The sequence below is a fragment of the Schistocerca serialis genome, chromosome 3, assembly GCF_023864345.2.
Source record: "Schistocerca serialis cubense isolate TAMUIC-IGC-003099 chromosome 3, iqSchSeri2.2, whole genome shotgun sequence".
Lineage (NCBI taxonomy): Eukaryota > Metazoa > Arthropoda > Insecta > Orthoptera > Acrididae > Schistocerca > Schistocerca serialis.
The window spans coordinates 723,643,773-723,667,913 of NC_064640.1; the positions used below are offsets into that span (position 1 = coordinate 723,643,773).

The 24,141-nt window shown below is 38.2% G+C and overlaps 1 non-coding gene across 1 annotated transcript; it reads right to left on the bottom strand.

The window, feature by feature from the left end:
- Positions 1-22,750: 22,750 nt before the first annotated feature.
- On the bottom strand, positions 22,751-22,825 carry Trnas-uga (transfer RNA serine (anticodon UGA)). The gene has a single exon. It is a non-coding gene; the product is annotated as a tRNA-Ser (tRNA).
- Between the last annotated feature and the right edge of the window lie 1,316 nt (positions 22,826-24,141).

Sequence of the window (24,141 nt, forward strand, 5' to 3'; positions counted from 1 at the left end):
CATGTTCTCAAACAACAATGTCACGTCCCTGAGCCAGTATTGTTTATGACTGGTTTGAGGAACATTGTGGAAAATTCGAGCAAATGATTTGACCATCCAGACTGCTTGAAATCCAATCAAAAAATTTTGATACATAGTCGACAGGTCAGATCATGCACAACATCCTGCAGCAGTAACATTTTTTCATCTATAGACAACTATAGAGGCAGCGTGGCTCAGTATCTCTGCAGGGTTCTTCCATTGCCTTATTGAGTCCATGCCACATCAAGTTGCTGCACTATAATGGCCAATATGAAGTCCAGTACGACATTAAGAGGTTTGCTATGACTTTTGTCACCTCAGTGAATGTACCAGTGCCAATGATTATGTGCGCAATGTGGTTTTCTCATTTTCCCATAAGGTTCCAGCCACTGTGACTAGTATCTTCAATTGCATCATCTGTCCAGGGAACCCAAAATAAAATAACATAAATAAAAAGTTATTTGAGAGAGGTATAAAACACCTACATGCTAATATACATGACAAAAAAGCCATAACTAGCAGCCTATAAAGTTCCAGTACACCCAAGTAATTGCACTGAATAAGGTGACACAGTGGATAAATAACTGGATTCCTATTTGGGAAGAGTGGTGCACAAATCTTGTCAAACCATACTTACTTACTTACTTACTTACTTACTTACTCAATGGTCATACCAGACTCGAGAGTCCATTACCGCAGCAACGTATTTTCGCCATCTGTCCCTGTCTTGGGCTATTTCCTTCCATTCACCTTCAATACCTAGGCTCCTCACATCAGCCTTCACATTGTCTACCCATCTACGCCTCGGTCTCCCCACAGCACATTTTCCTTCTAGGTGCCCTACCAGTACTCTGCGCGCTGCCCTGCCCTCATCCATTCGAGCTACGTGACCCGCCCATCGCAGCCTACGTGATTTAATAATACTGATTATGTCAGGGCTTGAATAGAGTTCTTGAACCTCTTCGTTATGCAGTTTTCGCCACTCTCTGCTAATGTCATCCCTTTTTGCACCGAAAATTTTCCTCAAAATTTTGTTTTCAGGTACTCGAAACGGCTTTTCATTTTCCACAGTGAGTGACCAAGTCTCACATCCATACAGCATAACTGGTAGAATAATAGTTTTGTATATTCTAATCTTTAAATTCCTAGACAATATCCATGATGACAGTAATCTATTCAGTGAGAAGTAGCATGCATGCATTTCCCGCCCTTAATCTCTTCTTCAGTTCGGATTAAATCTCATTTCTCGAAGTAATGTCCATGCCTAGATACTTAAATGTGTTCACTTTTTCAAACTGATTGTCTCCAACTCTTAACATTTCCTGATCTACTGCTGTTGGCCTTCTAGCAGTAACCAGGTATTTAGTTTTCTCTTCACTTATCCTTAGACCTACATCTTCACCAGCCTTGATTAACACATTTGAATTTGCTGTTACAGATTCTTTCCTATCACTAATGATGCTTAGATCATCTGCATACACTAATATCTTAATATTTCCATTTAAGTCCACAACCTCTGAATTATCTGCTGCCATTTGTACAATATATTCTAGGACTAAATTAAAAATTAGCGGAGACAGGGCATCTCCCTGCTTAAGTCCGTTCTTTATTACAAATTCTTCTGACTCCAATTTCCCCACGCGTACTCTACCTTTTGTGTTTTTCAAACTCGCTTCTATAAGTCTAACATACTTCTTTGACATTCCATGTTACAAAAGAATTCTGTACAATTTTGACTGCAATACTGAATCATATGGTTTTGCAAAATCTATGAAAAGATTATGAACTGGTTTATTGTATTTCCATTTCTTTTCCAAAATTTGACACAGGGTGAACATTTGGTCTTTAGTTGATCTGTTCCTCCAAAAGCCGGCTTGGTAATCCCCCACAATTTCATCTGCATATGGTGTAAGCCTGCTTAGCAGAATATTTTGAGATTGACATACCTGTAGGTGCATCCATATATCTATTTGTGTTTCCTTGTGGAAGTCTTACTATGCTAATCTATAGGGATGGCACCAGTGATGATAATATACTCCATGTCCTAATGCTGCTACAATGCATGATGATTTTGGTCCATGAGAAAACAGTGACTTATCTCAGTCACACGTTCGACACCAAACTATCACATGCACTTGTCATCTCTACATCTGAATATCACAGAATGTATTTGGGACACTCTTAGTAGTCATGTTGCAGCCCTTCGTCTTGTATTGCTAATATCTGCGATACTGAAAGCACATTTATAAGATGAAGGCTATTCATTTCCTATTATATTGTAGAATTTTTTTTATTAAGAGCATTGCTCTAAATCTTTTATTGATGCTAAACATTTTGCAGTTCTTGACCTATGCTATAGCTAAACAAAAAATTGAGTTACATCAATTGGGGGCAGATAACAGACCTATCACGTAAGGCATGCACACAACAAAAAAGCACAGCAGCCACTATCCAAACACAAGTCCAGCCCAGTCCATTGAAAGCTGTGACCATCGTTGTTCACTTTGTAGTGACAGGCAATTAAAACTGCAAGCAAAGGATGTATTGAGGGTTAGGTGGCAGCCTGGCTGCTATATATTGGCCTGCTGTGGAATTACACACTACTAGCCTGTGATTTTGGCAGCATCTAGTTTCCCTACTGGTAGTGTCCTCACCGCAAGTGCAAGATGTTATGCACATTCATGTTTGCACATATAGAAGAATACTAAAATTTAGTATCATACTCATTGAAACTTTTATGAAGAGCTTTACAAACTTATCCAAGTCCTGCATTCAAATGACAGGTAAACACATTTTCAATTGTCTTGACTTGTGCAACACCAAAATAGGACATTGATTTACACGCAAAAGACATTTTACATTTGAATATCAAATCTCTGTCTGGAAATGTAATTTTGTAGTTTACCTATGTTGTATCATGTGTTCTATACCTTAGATTATTTTCAGTATGTGTTGTGACTTGGCAAGACAGCCAAGCCACTAGGAGGTAGCCGAAAGGCACGCGTTTAAGCTCACGCAGGCTGGCGTGAGGTCTGGAACAGGTAAAGTAATTATATTAGCAAAAAAGGTACTTAGCTTCTGGAATACTTAACTTTAATCCATAATTGGTGAACATCGGTCTGACGCTACATGCATCACAAGATAAATAGCAAATGATAATGGCGCCTTGCTAGGTCGTAGCAAATGACGTAGCTGAAGGCTATGCTAACTATCGTCTCGGCAAATGAGAGCGTAATTTGTCAGTGAACCATCGCTAGCAAAGTCGGCTGTACAACTGGGGCGAGTGCTAGGACGTCTCTCTAGACCTGCCGTGTGGCGGCGCTCGGTCTGCAATCACTGACAGTGGCAACACGCGGGTCCAACATATACTAATGGACCGCGGCCGATTTAAAGGCTACCACCTAGAAAGTGTGGTGTCTGGCGGTGACACCACAGTATGTCTGACATGTTACTTTTTGCATACCATTATTTTTGTATTTCTTCTTTTTTTGCAGGAGATAAAAGTACAATGCAGTTCTGCATATACTATTCATATAATTGAATGCACACCACGTAGGCTTTAGTACTTATATTACAATGTTATTGTTAAGCAACATCTTAATATCTTCAAATATTTTTAATGAATTATAATGCACTCCCTTTCAATATGGTTAAGATGACACTTCATGCAAATACCTCTCTCCTCTACATCCTCCCATTTACACAATCACATGCCCTAAGCATCCTCCTCCACCTTCCTACACACACACACACACACACACACACACACACACACACACACACACACACACACACACACATGCCACGATAAGTAACAGGCCTGAAATTAGAGAGGTTAACATTGCATATCTGCGGATATGTTTACTAATATTGCTTATGAGACAAGATTCATATCCTGCTGTGGTTTCTCTTTTTTATCCTTACACAAAACTGTAAATTAATGTATTGTGCTGTGGGCGTCATTACATTCTATGTATCCAGTAGTGTAAAATCTCTTCTTTTAGAAAGGAGTCTTATTATCATAATAAAAAGCAGAGGTTCGTGCTGACAAACTCCATGACCTAGATAAAATTCAATTCTTAATGGGAATTGTAAAATACAAACCCAATTACATTTTGCCACTGGATCCACTCACTGTTCTTAACTTTAACAAATGACTTCCACAGGCTTTGAAAGAGTGTTATAAGATTTTAATGTCTGCTTATTACATGAACATACTAATCAATATCCTTAACTCACCTATACCAGACACAGCCCAAATAAGAGCCTGTGCATTTTACACAGCAAATATTATAAGAGTTGATTGAATGGAGACTCCTATTATGTAATTTTAGAAAAGAAAGATGACCTAATGATGAGAGGGAAAGAAAATGAAACATCTCGTTCAGAAATAATTAGAGTCCACTTGAATAAAGATCTGAAACAGAGTGAATACACAGACAAAAATCAAATGCTCATTTCAGCATATTATACACTTAGAACTATCTCCTTTGTTGAATTGAGGGCAAGGATATTAGCTCATTTTATTGACTTGTACTACAATCAGTTTCAAGGGGCAATGAAACTGAATCAAAAAAACTATTTTTCAGCAAAAGTGTGCAGTAAGAACATAAGCTGCATAACTAAAAGTTTTGCAGTTACTTCATCAAATATCTTGGAGCTACACTTTCTTCCCACCACGTTTGCTTATTAACAATTTCATTACGTATAACAAATATGAGTTATAGACAAACTGTGGTTTACACACCAACAATACCTGATGCAAAAATGAGTCTGCTGTATTCTGATGCAGAGGTTTTGAAAAAGCTACCATCAGCCATGAAGTCAGAAATTCATAACAATCTAAAAATTAAAAAAAAAATTAAAACCTGTCGTATTAGCCCACATGAACATTTGTCTTGGTTGTTTTATGATGTGTGTATCTCATTTGTATGACCAAAAATAGTATACAGCTGTGTTGTGATGATTTTTTTATGGTTAGACTGGAGCCACAGATATAGTTTCTTATACATGCTTTTATTTCTTAATGCAAGTTTCTTGTGTTTTATATTCATGAAGATCCTACATCATGATTGAATCCTCAGAACATAGTGAATAAAGGATATCAATTATCGTCCACTTTAAAATTCCTAACAGTTATGATAGTGTACACACGTGGCTGTATATTATGTAAAAGTAAAAATTTATTTATGAAATGTTCCCATAGACCCCTACAGGTGAGGTTGTGATGTTTGCCTGCTTTATTTCTTCATTGATTGTCCTGAGTGTCGATGTACTGTGTAGTTACAGTGGCTGAAAATATATGGTGTGGAAGTTTAACACTGACTACTGTAAATGATATAATCAACAGCTGCACAGATGCTTTTCACAGTTCTTTGTTTCCACTGGTCACAACCCCCACAGTACTACAGATATATGACCAGTTCACTACTGGCTAATTTTTGATGAGCCTCATTAATAGTTTGGAGTCAAACATCAGCATACTGCTACAATAGTTTACCGTTGAACATCTATGAGCTGTAAAAACCTAACCACACACTTGTTGCAGTATAATACGGTATGTGTGAGACTATTGAACAGTCATTATTTTAACACATCAGCTGCTGGTGTTACACCAATTCCACAGTTCAGTTGATGCATTGTTGTTTATGTAACCAATACAGATTTCTTGTCTGAAAAGCGGGTGTGGTCTGACTGTCTTGGGACCAAAAATAGGGCCTTCATATATCCTCAAAATAATAGGCACTGAAACTTCACATTGTTTGATGTTTAATTAACAGAAATCATAATAGAAACATAGCTCATTCAATTCATTTAATACAGAGAAAAATTCCTTCTTTTTAACATTTTCTTCTACTACAGGTATTGTGCCGAATTATTTGTTTAAATAATGAAATTAACAGATGTAGTTATGCAAACAATGCTTTTACTAACCTGGTAATTATTTTGGAATTAATCAAGTATTGGCTTTGCTAACATGTTTTCAAATAGAGCCAAATAAGTACTTACAGAATCCCAGTAGTTCTATTTCCAAGCGTTTATACTTAGTAAAGAATTTATATTTATTTATAACTCAACACTAGAATTTAATTCATGAAACAATTACTAATTTCACTCTGTAACAATACTACTAACTAGGAATGGTCAAAATGCATTAGGAAATTGAAAACAGACACAAAACTAAGCACAAAATTAGATCTGGTAGATTAGATTAGATTAGATTAGTTTTTCGTTCCATAGATCCATGCTGAGGAGGCCATCGTGGATGTAGAACATGACAATTTTTTTAAAAACTGAAATAACAATACTAATAGTATGAATATATACAATACATCATTTGTTTCTATTAAAATATTCATCAATGAAGTAGAAGGAGTTGGCCACTAGTAAGTCTTGAGGTTCCTTTTAATCTGATCTTTATTTGTAACTACATTTTTTATGTTTGCTGGCAAATTATTGAAGATGAGTGTTCCTGAGTAGTGGACCCCTTTTTGAACTAAAGTAAGTGCTTTTAAGTCCTTGTGGAGATCATTTTTGTTCCTGGTATTGTATGTATGAACTGAGCTGTTTCTTGGAAAAAGGATATATTATTTAGTAAAAATTTCATTAAGGAGTAAATATACTGAGAGGCAGTAGTTAGTATATGCAGTTATTTGAAGAGGTTTCTACAGGACATCCTTGAATTTACTCCACAAATAATACTTACACGCTTCTGGACTCTGAAAACTTTTGTTTGACTTGAAGAGTTAACCCAAAATATTATACCATATGCCATTATGGAATGAAAGTAGGCAAAGTATGCAAGCTTTTTCATTTTTATGTCGCCTATGTCTGCTAACACTCGAATTGCAAATATAGATTTGATAAGGCATTTCTGCAGTTCTGTGGTGTGCTCCTCCCAACTGAATTTATTATCAAGTTGTAATACCAGGAATTTAAGACTGTCAACCTCTCCTATCTGCTCGTCTTCATAATTTATGAATATGCTTGGTGGAAACCTCTTACAGGTTCTGAATTGCATATAGTGGGTCTTTTTGAAGTTTAATGTCAGTGAGTTGGCTTTAAACCATTTATTAATATCCATGAAAATATCATTAGCAGATCTTTCTAGAACTACACTTGACATACTATTTAGTGCAATACTTGTGTCATTTGCCAACAAAACGAACAATTCTGGCAGTGTAACTGATGAGAGTCCATTAATGTACACAAGAAAAAGCAATGGCCCTAAGATGGATCCTTGTGGGACACCACATGTAATTTCTTCCCATTCTGATGATGACTGATGACTTAATTCACTAGTCCCTTGCGCTGACACAATTTGTTTCCTGTTAGGGAGATATTGCTTGAACCATTTTGCAGCACTGCCCGTGACACCATAGAATTCTAATTTATTTAAAAGGATGTTGTGGTTTACACAATCGAATGCCTTTGACAAATCACAGAAAATACCTGTTGCTTGTAACTTGTTAATTAATGAATTAAGTACATGTTCACTGTAGGTGTAAGTAGCCTTCTCGATATCAGAAACCCAAACTGTGTTCTTGATAATATGTTATTTGTAGTCAGATGGTAATAAGCTGCCTGTACATTACTTTTTCTAAAATTTTTGAGAATGCTGGCATAATCGGTCTGTAGTTTGATGGTATCTCTTTATCCCCTTTCTTGAATAGAGGCTTAACATCCACATATTTTAGCAGTCAGGAAATGTCCCAGTTATAATTGACTGGTTACACAAGTAACTTAGAATTCTACTAAACTCGCAAGAACATGCCTTAATTAACTTTGTTGATATTTCATCATAACCACTGGAATTCTTTGTTTTTAAAGATTTTATTATGGAAGTTATTTCTTTTGGTGACGTGAGTGACATATTCATGTACATGAAGCTATTTGTAAAGGCTAGTTTCAGATATTCAAGGGCATTATTTACTGATCCTGACAATCCCATTCTATCAGTAACGGATATAAAGTACTTGTTAAATAGATTTGCCACACTACGCCCATCGGCTACTAATGTGGCATCTACCCTTAGTTCTATTTGCTCCTGTTCCTTTCGGGTCCTACCAGTCTGCTCTTTCACTATATCCCATATTGTTTTTATTTTGTTCCCTGACATTGCTATCTTCTTCTCTTAGTGCATTTGCTTAGATGTCTGAATTACTTTTTTAAATATTTTACAGTATTCCTTGTATTTAGCTAAATCATCAGCATTGGAGCTATTCTTGGTCAACAGATAAATTTTCCTTTTTGTCTTACAGGAAATCTTTGTTCCTTGTGTATTCCATGGCTTTATTATAGACATCTGTTCAATTTTAGTAACTTTTAGAGGAACACAGTTATCAAACAGGGTACTGACATTGTTCATGAATGTGTTATATTTTTCATTCATGTCATGAGCACTATAAACATTTCTCCAGTTCATATCTTTGAGCAGTTTTCTAAAACACTCAATTTTTGGTTGACTACTCTCCTGTACTCAGATTTAGCAGTCTTGATAATCTGCTTAGAATTTACATCTAAAACACGGAGCTGCATGTCATCATCTGACAGTCCATTTATTACAGGTTTTATGATATGATTTCATTCCTTTGATTTGTCTATATAAATGTGATCAATGGCTGTCCTTGAGGATTTAGTGATCCTAATTGGCAAGTTTACAGTGTGAGTTAGATTGAAAGACAACATTACTAACTGCAGTAGATGTTTACTGGAAGATTGCATTAGAAAATCTGTATTAAAGTCACCAGCAGTCACCAGCAATATTCTTTGGGACTGAGGGCAAACCTTTCCCTTTTATGGAAATTCAGATTATACTCATGTATTTTAATGGAACTTAGGCAAAACTGAAAATAAAATGAATTTGAGGAGGCAGATGGCAAAACAAAGGGGAAGTAAAAAGATCCCAGCCTGCTTCATCACAAGGTGGATAGTGGATGGGATGTGGGGTAGTGGCACGGAGGGGGGGGGGGGGGGGGGGGTGAGGGGTGTAGGAACATATTCCTTCTCCCCTCCCCCTTGGAAAACAGCCTTTCTATTTCTATGACTGACTGCTTGTAATTCTGCTAAACCACAGGCTCAGCCCAAGTCAGCATGACATGGATAATTCTGAACGGGAATACCTTGTTTGGTAGTCACACTGTATGTGTAGGACTGTTCCATTTATTGAGTAAAGTGGTCATTTCTGCATGTCTGTTTACCGAGTATCTTGCGGACTGTGATTTACCCAATCCATTATTTCAACTTTGGTGTTTCATGATGTATTGTCTTCAATCACACTCCTACCATTAAAGGGCTTGATTAACACTTGATACAAAATTTACACTACATTGCAGAATACACTTATCATTTTCTTCATATTTATTGCAACATAATTTTTTTTTATGAAGTTGGTATTTTATCACTAAAGAGCCTCAATATTTATACCAGATTAATACGGTACACTCATTAACAGACTCCTCACCCACAATATCGACTCATAGTTACATGAGGTTAACATTATGTTTGGTACTCACAGACCATTATCATACAGATTCACAAGGAATTATACATTTCAGTGGACTGTCCGTTAGCTCACAGCAAATTTCAGCTCCAAATGATCCTTAAAAATTTTAAATTTCAATCATTTCTTCATGAAAATTATTTACAGATATATTAAATGTGATATTATAGTTAGTAATTAAGAAACTAGATTAGGAATAATAAAACCTGAGCAAATAAGGCCTGAACAGAAAATTAACTGTCTCGTGTATGTTGTCCACAAAACAGGACCAAATAAAGAAAAAAATTATACTGATATTGGGAGTGATAGAAGAACAAGTAGGGTGAGTACACTTTTTTCTTATTCATGGCTGCCAATTAGCAGCTATGAAGTTTGTTTTAAGAACAGAAATAATCAGTTATCAGCTGCACAAATTTTTATTAAATTTGACTCATTTAATTAAAATAATTTGCCAGCTTCAGAAGATCATACACTTAAGCTTCCATCAGAAAGCAACTGTCAAGCAAATTCTAGATGATAGTGTCCTTCATTAAAATTTTTACATAGTACTGTCAAGCAGTTACACATTTCTCTGCCACCAGACACATGCCAAACATTTATGAATTAGTCGTTGAACTATTTTGTTTCACTTCTTTCAACGCTTAGAGAAGAGTCCCGGAGAAGGGTATGGGTGTGGGCGGGGGAGGGGTTGGGGTTTCTGGCCAATTTATAGACGGTCAGTACCATACTCCCACACAACTTAATCCCGACTGTAGCAAATTTTCCATCTGTGTAAACTAGTACTATGGGAGCTACTAAGACAACTTTCCATTTGCAACGCAAAGTGATTGAAGCAGATCCTGAAGTACATAGGGCTGCCACTTATGCTTGTTCCACTATGCTTGATTTGGTGACCCAAATGCACCATGCAGAAATGAAAGATGCCATTATCTGTGCTGGAAGTGAATAATGTTTTCCATGATCATCTGGGATATATTGTGCCTGGATTTTTACAAATTATGTTGAGAGACAATATTTTGTACATTCTGTTGGATATATTGCAGTAGAACTCTGTTTTTGGGAACAGCTATTGGCCTTTATCAAAGGAAACATTCACTAAATTTGTATGAAAGCAACTCTAGCCACCATAAAATACATACAATGTAAGCTTCCACTGCCGTTATTGTCTTCACTTAAAACTTAAGGGCTGATAGGCCATGGTCGAAGTATAAAACTCTCCCCTGATGTTTCGTCTCTGACTGTGGGAGACATCCTCGGAGGTACAGCGGCAAACACTTCGCTGCTGTACCTCCAAGGATGTCTCCCGCAGTAGGAGACGAAACGTCAGGGGAGGGATTTATACTTCGACCATGGCCTATGAGGCTGGAAGTTTTAAGTGAATTTCCTGTACTTTATATTATGTGAGCTTAGCTGCTCTTTAGGAGCACTTGAAACTCTTGCATTTTCTTGTGAATGATTTGGCTAAACCACCAGGATTTTAATATTCTCTCCTGTGGGAGGGGTAGGGGGAAGGGTGGCTTTTCTTTGGATCTCACTCTGAGTGCTCTGTGTTTCCTATAGGTCTTATTATCTGGATTGAATGGTGAGTTGTGTAATCTATAATAACCCCACACACAGCCAGGTACATGGGTCTGAGGTGTAGTACTCACCTGACCCATTGAGAGGCAACCTATAGCTCTCAATCATATGTTGCAATTATGAGAAATCAAAGCCTGGATTGATACAGAACCTTCATAATCTATGGCACAAGCCTTCCACTCATCTCTGAACAAACTGGCCATGATCTATTTTAAAGAGACAATGATGCAGATCATGAACCTTGTTGAAATTCTGAGATAAGACGGGTATCCTTAACCTTCTTGCTTGCAGATGAAACGATCCAAGTATGACATAAGAGCTCAGATGATAGGCATTGCATTTTCCACCTTGTACTTACAATCTGTTGTCGGTTGCAACTTTCTCCTTAAATGGCTAACAGAATAGTCTCTCCAAGAAGCAGAATGAGACCCCCCAGGCACCTGGTGTTCCTTTGCATCCCTTACTGCCATTTCCCTAAGGGACAACATCATTCACCGTATGTTTGAACTGTTGAGGGTTACCAGATCTCACGGGACACAGCATGTTTCCAAACAAGTGAAGTGAGTCTCACTGGCTCAGTTTTTGTAATAAGTAGATGGATGTAACATTCTGAGTTTCCTCTGAGACCTGTTTCCTCCATGTAGGGTGTCTACACCTACCACTGCTACACTATTAACAGTTAAGTGGGTGAGTAATGATGTGTTTTGGATATCCTGCAGCAGAGGATGTACTTGACATACCTTTGGTATCTCAGGTGCATGACCTTTGGTAGCCCTCCCAACATACCAATTCACAGCAGATTCTAATCACTTGACAGCAGTCATAGTTGTTTCAAGTCGCTTATAAATAGCAGCTAACTCATCCTCTGCCTGAGAACAGAAAACCGTATGGGGCTGCATTCTGTCTGGTGCAATACTTTACAGAACAGCAAATAAATAGCTCATACCTGGTACAATATTGTACAGAATGGTAAACAACTAACTTCAGTGTAATTTTGCAGTTGCTATTATGTTAACAGTATTCTCACATTTTTAATGTGCAGAATGCAAGTCATGCTTTATAACTTACAAAATGTTGCACATCGTCAAGAACTTCCAGCATTGTATCAAAGGAATTATTAAATACACAGTTTTCCAGATATAAAAAATTTCGTGAAATTATCAAATAGATTTTACATTAACAGGTAAGGTATTATGTAGTTATGTTTTTGTAATGGGCTTGTGTGTGTACCATGGAGAGGGTTTCTGCTTCTTGATGTAAATGTAACTTATTTCGTATCTCATGCACATGGTATACAATGTTCAGTTTGTAAATGTCTCCTTTTCCCAAGGAATCTCATAATGGAAAGGCTATAGTGTTGTATTATGATGAGTATTCCGAAGCCAGATAGCTCCACATGGGACCATCTTGACATGGCTCTGTTTGTAATATGGATTACCTTCCATTGTATGAATAAAAGTATCTTTCATTGTGTTTGATAACCCCAGAATATTATTTAATCTGTTATTACTGAGTCAAAATAATCAAGGTATATTGCTTTGGTTACCTCATTTTAGCAAATAAATACAATCATACAAACAGAAAGTTCTGGTCGCTGCAGTCTTTTGCATATTTCTAACATGTGAGCTGATCACCAGAACTTGCTGTGAATATTTAGGCCCAGGAATGATAAAAAGTCTGTTCTTGATATTCCTTAATCCATATATTACATAGCCACATCACTTTGCATTTTTCCTCTTGTGTAAAACCAGATGAACTGTATGACATAAAAATGATGATATAAGTAATAACAAAAGTAATCAGTTTGCATACAGCAGTAAACCAAAACAGCAAGAGAGACAAAGAAATAGTAGATAACTACCTGCATGAACTAGAGAAAACCATGAGAAAATTTCCTAAGGGAAATGTTAAAATTGTATTAGACAATTAAACTCACATTTAGGATGAGAAGGGAAATCTAGAGGAATGATACAACAACACTCCAGACACAGAGTTGCCAACCAGCTGGCCAGAGACTCATCAAGCTATGTTACCAAGAAAATGTGAGGATTATGTCAACTCACTTCAAGGAAGAGGCCAAGAAAACCAAAATATTGAGGTCATTCGTCAAATCATTAGGAGAATACCAAATCAGCAAGGTAACAGTTACATGATAGAACCACATTTAAAGCATGAACGTACACATCAGAAAAGGGGCAAACAGAGACTCCAATCATTATCTCACCACAATCAGAATCATACTGAGACGAAATACAATTCTTTTATATCTGTATTTCAAAGCAAGTTGTAAATATTCCATAATGGAAACAAAAGTTACAATGTAGTACATATTTTTGCTTTATAACTGTAAATTAATTGTATTGTCTTGGTCTACTTTGACTCAATAGCTACCCATGTGGTAGTTACTACCAGCCTGTGTGCCTGCAAAGGCATGGACCCAAACCAGCTACTCCAAGTTTTCCAGCACAGTATTGCCTGAGTAAGTATTTATTCCAATCTTTTATTAACCTGTCTCCATCTTCCTCCTCTCTGTGCATTTTCTGATCCTTCTTCTCTATCCATCTCATCTTCCCCCTTCCTCCCTCTTCTGCCCATCTCCTATTTCACCTTCTGTCCATCTCTTCCTGACCCTCACTAGATCAATATTCTCCTCTACCCTCTCTCACTGTGTGTCTCCTCCTGCCCCCTCTCTCTGCCCATTTCCTCCTCTTCCTCCACCCTCTGCCAATCTTCTCTTTCCTTTCTCTGTCATTCTTCTTTCCTCGCTTTTATCTTTCCATCTCTTCCTACTCCTCTCTCTGTTCACCTCCTTCACTCCCCTCACTTAGTCCACCTCCTAGTCCTCCCTGTCAATCTCCTCCTTCTTCAGTAAGCAATTAGGAAAACTATTACTACATCCTACATATGGTTAAACGGAATGAGTATGATAACATTGATAAATGTATTTCTATGAATCCTTTGCATTTGGCTAAAGGAAGGGATAAAATGACAGTGGCACCAAAACAACCCTCCAGAACTCATTGTAAGATGGCTAATACCTGTAGATTTTCTATAATTTTCGACAGAAATAATCAAGAAGCAAAAATATCATTCAACCCTATGTCAAGTATCATTTATCTATACATGTCTTGAGATCTAGCATCTGAAAGCATACATTCTATAAATAGCTGGCCAACAAAAACATATTTAGCTCACAGGATGGTTCAGCAGAGTCTTCTCTGAAGAGTTACAAAGGAGTTTTCATCCATGTAGGTACAAATTGTCTTAGAAATAACACTGTAGAGGAAAATTGTAATGATATAGGAGTATTGTTATGTAAATCTGAATAAGTTCTTGAGTAGCAAATACTTAGTTTAGAATCCAGTTTTCTTAGTAAAATGTTCACTGATGCATGTGAAGTTCTAAATAGCAGGGAAAAGTTACAAAAAAGAACGGGGATATTAAACCGTGTTTAGTAACAGAAACAGTAAGACCAAAATGCTACCTAAGAAAGAGTATGTTTGAAAACATAAACAAGAAAAAAATGTCTCCACACAAAGCATTGGAATATAAATGGTCTAAGAGCTGGCTTTTGAAACAAAAGCCATGAAGTCGACAAATCAAAAATCATTCACTCTGAGGGTAAGAATAACAAAGTTACTTGCCTTAACAAACATTGGCTTACAAATGTAACACTTGAATCCTCAATAAAATCACATATTTTGAAGTTGCCAACAGCTTTTGTAGATGACAGCCATCAGATAGAGCTTATACTAATTCATTCCAATATGTAAATAATTTTAGTTACTAGAATGAAAAGTTTATATTTAAGAGTTGCTGTATTGTGTTAAAGGATCTACATGTCACATTTATTTCTATTTACAGAGCACTATAGGAAGCTATAACTGAAGCATTTCTGGTCAAATTGCAGTGCCTGCTTGAATCCATCAATAAACAAGAATGGAAAAAGTTTGTCATAATTGCTGACTTCAATATTAATGTCATAGCTGAAAGCAATAATGTGTCCAAATTCACAGGCACAATAAAAAGAACTTTGGTATCAAATTAAACTTAACTGAGGCCATTAAAGTTAATGCACAGTCAGCAGCCTGTGTTAATAATACTGTTACTTTAACAAATTGTGTGTTCGAAGATATTTATAAATTTTGCTTGTATTTAAGAATCTCTGACCTCACTCTATTATTCACTCAACTACCAAAAATTAACACAGATATTTCATGTAGGAAAAGTCATATGCAAAGGGTCATCAATGAAAACATGTCAACTACATGCTGTCATAAGTTAAGACGGTTGAACAGAACTTCTACAGCAGTATGTCAAGTAGTGGTATCTTTGACAAATTTCTAAGTAGCTTTCTTCAAAAGTTCAATGAAATGTTTACACTTAGAACCATATATAACAAAATGACACATAAACTTAAATGGATAACTCAAGGGATAAAAATTTCTATTGGTGGAAAAGGTAGCTCCTCAATGACTTGACTCAGCATTAAGGTAACATGTGGAGTATATATGTTATATTTTCAGTGCTCATGAACAGAAGTAACCACAAACAGTGAGATCAGACAGTGATAAATTCAAGTATAAATGTACTGTATGTAACTAATTATCAAAATTTTAAGACCATACATTAAAAGATTGATCACGCTAAATATCACTTGGTCCCATATCTAAAATTAACCTCCACGCAAGTGCACCATGGTACTGAGTACTTCATTATGGGGTTCCATAGTGCTGTAGCATAACGCAGAGCCCTGCAGTGTCACAGCTGTAGGTACTCGTTTATATGACCTATCTTCCTACCCTCCTTGCCTCAACCTTCCCTTCTTAACTCACAGGACTCTGTGGTGTGTTTCCTCACATGGAAAATGGTAGTGGGGCACTACTGTACCATGGACCCATTTATGTCAAACTGCTTCTTTCTGAAAATTTTCAATGTGTGTATCATTTTCACTTTATCTATTAACTCTGAACAGGAAGATGAAAGTGGCAACAAGGAAGAAGTTCAGAAATTAGGGTTTTCTTAGGAAAAGACAAACTTTCAAAATGAAGTAGAAAAAAGGACTGTAAAACAAAAACAAAACAAAAAAAAAAAAAACAGGCAAAGAATTTTGTAGAGTTTCACCCAGTCTTACAACCTTTTCAAACAATATTTGTAATAAAATTTTTGTGTTTTTCAAGCTTCCTGAAACTGAAATGATACATATGCTAGTATCCCATACTAACAAAGATATTGGCAACCTTTGAACAAACTACAATTGTAGGAGACATTCTAAAGTTGTGGATAGATGTGAATTATGGCCATATTCACCATCTGATCATTGATAGGTCTGAAGAATGGTCATCATATAAGTGTACAATAATTTTGGGTTCAGGTATGATATCCTGAGTGACACAAAGAACTATAAAAGATTTCTATTTGCAATGCATTGTATAAGTATAAATATGTACATGGTTCCTAAGGAAATTATAATTTATCAGAAGATGGGTTACTGAATACTCCTTGTGCCTACTAATGCAAAAGAAAAAAAAAGAAAAAGTAGTACGCCCATATGAAAGTTAAAAGTGATACAGACAAGAACATCTGACAAATCATGGTCCATAAGATACATTCTCAACATTTGTCTTTGCATGTAACGTTTGTGATTATATCTGAACTAAATGCAGATAGGTGTGGAAGTTAAGTTCTCTCCAGCACACAGCATTAATTTAGCATGTTGAGCATACATTTGTGTTTCCAATGTTCTTTAATGGAAGTGACTGTAAACATGGAGATCAGATAGTTTTAAAGACAAGTATGTATTTACCATGCACATATTACTTTTCAAATTATGAGCTCTTACATTTCAGCAATTATTCGACAGTGGTTCTTCCCATGCACCAATCATAATCACTGTATGGATGGGAGGAAATAATAGTGTTGCCAGGAGTGCCATCTACTACACACTAACAGGTGATTTGCACAGTGCTCCTGTAGGTCATTAACATTCATCAACATTAGTAAACAAATAGGTATTATATCTGACAAACTCACTGAGAAAATTCTGACAAAACTTTCCAAGATGGGTCAGGCTGAATTCTACTTCCCCCTATACAGTACTCCTAGAAGTCATTCAGACAAGAGCATATGACAAATTAGAACCCTTAAGGAAGATTGTCAACATTTGTTTTCAGATGCACCGTTTGTTATTAGTAACTTAAGTTAGGTCAGACAGTCTCAAAGTCAAGTATTTGCTTGTTGTATACCACTAATTTTCCAAATTATAGGGACATACAGTTAAAGGATATTTGGAAGATTATTACATCCTCCAGTACATGCGTCCATGATATTTACCATGATGAAAAAATCAGAGCACATAAGGAGTTTAACTGACAGTGTTTCTCCACACATACCCTTTGCAAATTGCAAAAGGATGGGAGGGAAATAATGCTTACAGATGTTCTCTCTACAACACACTGCAAAGAGGGTCTGTTGAATATTCATGCTGACCTATGCTGCCTCTAAATAATATTACTGAGTAAGTGAATCTGATGTCCACAAAAGACACTGTCAGTTTACTGAAAACTATTTCCTGTAAAAATTCAGAGAACATACAGTCCATTATTGGTCAGGCTAACTATTACTTCATCCTACCATGTAATTCTAAAAGTGCTAAAGATAAAATGGTCTGACAGATTAGATGTCATATGGAGGAACAGTGGCACTTGTCACCATACTGATTATATGTGAATGTATCTGAAACATAAGAAAATGTTAAATGAATCAGAAATACTCTCCACCACACACCACTAAGTAGACGGAAACGAAAATGCACATACCTTAAGTGTTGTTGGAAATCTTAATAAAACATTTCCCCAACAAATGTGCATGACAACAGCTGTGAAAAGTAATCATAATTTTGTATGATTGCTAACAGCATTCAAAGATAAAGCACTTCTGTTCCATTACAAGGTCATTTTAAATGAAATATGTCAATTTGTGTATAGTTCTCTGGGGAGAATGATTAAAGTGAAGAGATGAAGTGACACGAAGGAGGTACACTGATCATGCTGATGGTCAGAAGTAAAGAGGTAATGTTCTTTTTTTGTTTGTCCATAACATAGCCGACTTACATGAGAACTCTCATGCTACATCATGTGATATCATTTCTTAGTCAAAGAGTGTTTGCCTTTGTTATATGGCAGCTTACGACAAATTGCCACATAACACATTTTCTTATGTTCTACATGCATCCCCATGGTCAATATAGTTGACTGTTTTCATGCTGCATAATAATCATAGATTACCAGTGACTGTCAACTAATTACTTCATCTGTTCCCATGATGAGGTGCCTGCCATTTTCTGCATTCTTGGGGAACTTTTCATACCTTTCTTTGTACATGGGAATTTAGTTAATGAGACCAGGGACAGTGATAAAATGGTTCAGACCTGAAAGTTGTGGTGGCAAAACATTCGCTCCGTCTCCACTCACCAGGAAGGCCACAGGGCCATCTCTGTGCTATAAAATAGTACTGTGCAAGAAGGTACGAGGAATGCCTTTAGGAAAAATAAAATTCAATCACAGTGTAGCCTTCAGAACTGGCAGAGTGTGAGGCCTGTCATTTTTCTCTGCAGCCACAACACACAAGAATGTTCATTTAAAATCTTTGTGACAGGCTTTCTGACTGGCTTATAATTTTTATTTCTGTAGAACACACACACTCCCATGTGTGCCTATGTGTAAGCATTTTGATTTGTCAGATTCAGAGTCCTCTGATGAGATTTTATGCCTTCCTCCCCACACCAAGGCATCATTAATTGGTGATAACAAAATTTGCAAGAGTAGAAGTTTGCTTAACTTCTTTACAAAATTATTACCGGTTGGAAAACACAAGAACTGCTGCAACTGGCTGTCAAGATTTCTACACTGGCAAAACTGCCAAATTTAAGAGAGTTAAGATAGACAATACTTACTGTTGGGAGACAGGAGAGTTAAAACTTGCTACCAGATGACTGATGAGGTGAGACTTACTGTCATACAAAATAAGGATGTTGGATGGTAATCTGCACTCGGAGCTGCTAGCCATTACTGACACCATCTTCCACATTTTGTTTAGAGTGGTAAGAATGAGCTGGGAATATAAATACTGAGTGAAGGTGGATGTGATGCTAGTTAACTTTCATCAGGAGCTAATTACATAGTTTTAACATTTGCGGGCAACTAGTTGTTTCCATCATGTACTTTGGTGATTTTACTGGTGTTCATTCTTTTTTTCTCTGGGTTCTTTCTTTAAATTACAACCTTTCTTACAGTTACTGGCCACACCTATTTTAGAATTCCTCTTACGATTATACATTTATTGTGTTCACCCACCTCTGCCTAGGTCAGATTTCACAGTTTCTAACCCTTGTCCATTCATTAGATGTTCAAGTAATTATCTCAGTGGGTAACTCATATGTTAATGTTTTACAGTAATATACCAAATTGTCACAGTGTTTGCTTGTTTCTCCTGTAGATGGTTGAGCCCCTTCATTAATATGAGTGTCATCCACAAAGTATGTTCAGTTTCTATTTCTATCCACAGTAGCACTACGATCACATTTCTGAGCATGTTCGGCAGTTACTCTGACTCAAGGAGAAGACATGTACGCCATTTTCAGATTGCTGCTGCTGCCAGGTGCTTTGTTGTGCTTCTTTATTATGTCAGTCACAACTAAAAATGCTGCCGCTTGTGAAATCAGATCTGTGATTTGTTTTCTAAATGCAAAGAATGTTAAATCAAAGGAAATTCATCAGCAAATGTGCAAATTTTATGGACAAAATGGTATGAGTGATTCAATGGTTAGAAGATGGGTCAGACTGTTCAATGAAGGACATGATCAAGTGCACAATGAAGAATGAAGTGGATGCCCATGTGTGGTTACTGATTAACTGGTTCACACAATTGAAAAGAAGATTAAGTACAGCTGTAAGTTTACACTTAGTGGCTTGGTTTGGAAGTTCCGCAAATTTCACAATCACTAATCCATGAAATTGTTACTGAGAAACTAAAATTTAAAAAACTTTGCTCACGTTGGGTACCCAAAATTCTTACTGAACAACACAAAAAACAATCAATGGGAGGTGCACTTCAGTTTCTGAGATGCTACAATGAAGAAAGTGATGGTTTTCTTTCTCGGATAGTCACGTGGAATGACACTTGGGTATTGTACGACACCCATGAAACAAAATGGCAATCAGTGGAATGGAGGCACACTTCATCCCCAACAAAGGTTAAGCCTAAGCAAATCTTGACACCTCAAAAAGTCATGTGCACCATTTCTTGGGACAGAAAAAGCATTTTGATTTCTTACCATGAGGCCAAACAATCAATGCACATGGTTACTGCGAGATCATTAAGCAATAGCACCATGCAATACAGAACAAACACTGAGGATTACTGTGAAAAGATGTTCTTTTCCACAATAATGCCTGATCTCACACAGCAAACGTGACCCAACAACTCTTATGGGAATTTGAATGGTATGAATTTGATCGTCCTCTGTACAGCCCGTAACTTGCTCCTAGTGACTCTCATCTCTTCTTACACCTAAAATCTGTCCACTTCAATGATGATGACGAGCTGAAAGAACATGTTACCACACGGTTGAATACACATGTGGCAACCCTCTATGAAGAAGGCATACAAAAACATGTGCCATGCTATGACAAGTGCAAACAAAATTTCAGAAGCTATGTAGAAAAGTAGTTTAACATTTGTAGATTTTTGTGCAATAAATATTTTTTCTGTACCTGTACACGTTTGTTGTATAAAACCAAATGGAACTTACTTTGTGGTCATACCTTGTACATCCATGTATGGTGGGTTGCCCCTATTTTCATATTTGATTGGGCTAACCCTATTAGTTATCATTCAATAAAATATTTCTATTGTGTAACATTTCCTTTTTCACTAAAAAGTCTCCCTTCTCTGTATGTCACTGGACAGATGACATCTAGTGCCTTAGGGATATGTGAATTAGCTGAACAGTAACTGCACAGATTCATAGTTTAAACTTAGAAAATTTCAGATGTAAATAATGGAGATTTCTCTGAATATTAGAACTCTTGATTCACTATGTCAAATGATACATAGAATTAATTTATATCTGGTTGTACCCATCATGTCAGGATAGCCACCTTGGAACAAATAGAAAATGAGAAGTCTTATTTAATTATTGTGATGCAATTCCTGGTACAAATCATGTTGAACAGACAAAATTCAATGTGTGTTATATTTACTTTAGTAAGGAAATTGATAAATATGAATTAAATCAACATTTTTGCGATTCATAGATTATAATCATAAAAAAGAAGTCGCTATTGCAAATTTAATTCAATCATACTTTTGAAACACTTAATTCATTTCAGAGAATGCCACAGACAAGATTTTAATATGAAACTTCCTGGCAGATTAAAACTGTGTGCCCGACCGAGACTCGAACTCGGGACCTTTGCCTTTCGCGGGCAAGTGCTCTACCAACTGAGCTACCGAAGCACGACTCACGTCCGGTACTCACAGCTTTACTTCTGCCAGTACCTCGTCTCCTACCTTCCAAACTTTACAGAAGCTCTCCTGCGAACCTTGCAGAACTAGCACTCCTGAAAGAAAGGATATTGCGGAGACATGGCTTAGCCACAGCCTGGGGGATGTTTCCAGAATGAGGTTTTTCACTCTGCAGCGGAGTGTGCGCTGATATGAAACTTCCTGGCAGATTAAAACTGTGTGCCCGACCGAGACTCGAAGTCGGGACCTTTGCCTTTCGCGGGCAAGTGCTCTACCAACTGAGCTACCGAAGCACGACTCACGTCCGGTACTCACAGCTTTACTTCTGCCAGTACCTCGTCTCCTACCTTCCAAACTTTACAGAAGCTCTCCTGCGAACCTTGCAGAACTAGCACTCCTGAAAGAAAGGATATTGCGGAGACATGGCTTAGCCACAGCCTGGGGGATGTTTCCAGAATGAGATTTTCACTCTGCAGCGGAGTGTGCGCTGATATGAAACTTCCTGGCAGATTAAAACTGTGTGCCCGACCGAGACTCGAACTCGGGACCTTTGCCTTTCGCGGGCAAGTGCTCTACCAACTGAGCTACCGAAGCACGACTCACGTCCGGTACTCACAGCTTTACTTCTGCCAGTACCTCGTCTCCTACCTTCCAAACTTTACAGAAGCTCTCCTGCGAACCTTGCAGAACTAGCACTCCTGAAAGAAAGGATATTGCGGAGACATGGCTTAGCCACAGCCTGGGGGATGTTTCCAGAATGAGATTTTCACTCTGCAGCGGAGTGTGCGCTGATATGAAACTTCCTGGCAGATTAAAACTGTGTGCCCGACCGAGACTCGAACTCGGGACCTTTGCCTTTCGCGGGCAAGTGCTCTACCAACTGAGCTACCGAAGCACGACTCACGTCCGGTACTCACAGCTTTACTTCTGCCAGTACCTCGTCTCCTACTTTCCAAACTTTACAGAAGCTCTCCTGCGAACCTTGCAGAACTAGCACTCCTGAAAGAAAGGATATTGCGGAGACATGGCTTAGCCACAGCCTGGGGGATGTTTCCAGAATGAGATTTTCACTCTGCAGCGGAGTGTGCGCTGATATGAAACTTCCTGGCAGATTAAAACTGTGTGCCCGACCGAGACTCGAACTCGGGACCTTTGCCTTTCACGGGCAAGTGCTCTACCAACTGAGCTACCGAAGCACGACTCACGTCCGGTACTCACAGCTTTACTTCTGCCAGTACCTCGTCTCCTACCTTCCAAACTTTACAGAAGCTCTCCTGCGAACCTTGCAGAACTAGCACTCCTGAAAGAAAGGATATTGCGGAGACATGGCTTAGCCACAGCCTGGGGGATGTTTCCAGAATGAGATTTTCACTCTGCAGCGGAGTGTGCGCTGATATGAAACTTCCTGGCAGATTAAAACTGTGTGCCCGACCGAGACTCGAACTCGGGACCTTTGCCTTTCGCGGGCAAGTGCTCTACCAACTGAGCTACCGAAGCACGACTCACGTCCGGTACTCACAGCTTTACTTCTGCCAGTACCTCGTCTCCTACCTTCCAAACTTTACAGAAGCTCTCCTGCGAACCTTGCAGAACTAGCACTCCTGAAAGAAAGGATATTGCGGAGACATGGCTTAGCCACAGCCTGGGGGATGTTTCCAGAATGAGATTTTCACTCTGCAGCGGAGTGTGCGCTGATATGAAACTTCCTGGCAGATTAAAACTGTGTGCCCGACCGAGACTCGAACTCGGGACCTTTGCCTTTCGCGGGCAAGTGCTCTACCAACTGAGCTACCGAAGCACGACTCACGTCCGGTACTCACAGCTTTACTTCTGCCAGTACCTCGTCTCCTACCTTCCAAACTTTACAGAAGCTCTCCTGCGAACCTTGCAGAACTAGCACTCCTGAAAGAAAGGATATTGCGGAGACATGGCTTAGCCACAGCCTGGGGGATGTTTCCAGAATGAGATTTTCACTCTGCAGCGGAGTGTGCGCTGATATGAAACTTCCTGGCAGATTAAAACTGTGTGCCCGACCGAGACTCGAACTCGGGACCTTTGCCTTTCGCGGGCAAGTGCTCTACCAACTGAGCTACCGAAGCACGACTCACGTCCGGTACTCACAGCTTTACTTCTGCCAGTACCTCGTCTCCTACCTTCCAAACTTTACAGAAGCTCTCCTGCGATCCTTGCAGAACTAGCACTCCTGAAAGAAAGGATATTGCGGAGACATGGCTTAGCCACAGCCTGGGGGATGTTTCCAGAATGAGATTTTCACTCTGCAGCGGAGTGTGCGCTGATATGAAACTTCCTGGCAGATTAAAACTGTGTGCCCGACCGAGACTCGAACTCGGGACCTTTGCCTTTCGCGGGCAAGTGCTCTACCAACTGAGCTACCGAAGCACGACTCACGTCCGGTACTCACAGCTTTACTTCTGCCAGTACCTCGTCTCCTACCTTCCAAACTTTACAGAAGCTCTCCTGCGAACCTTGCAGAACTAGCACTCCTGAAAGAA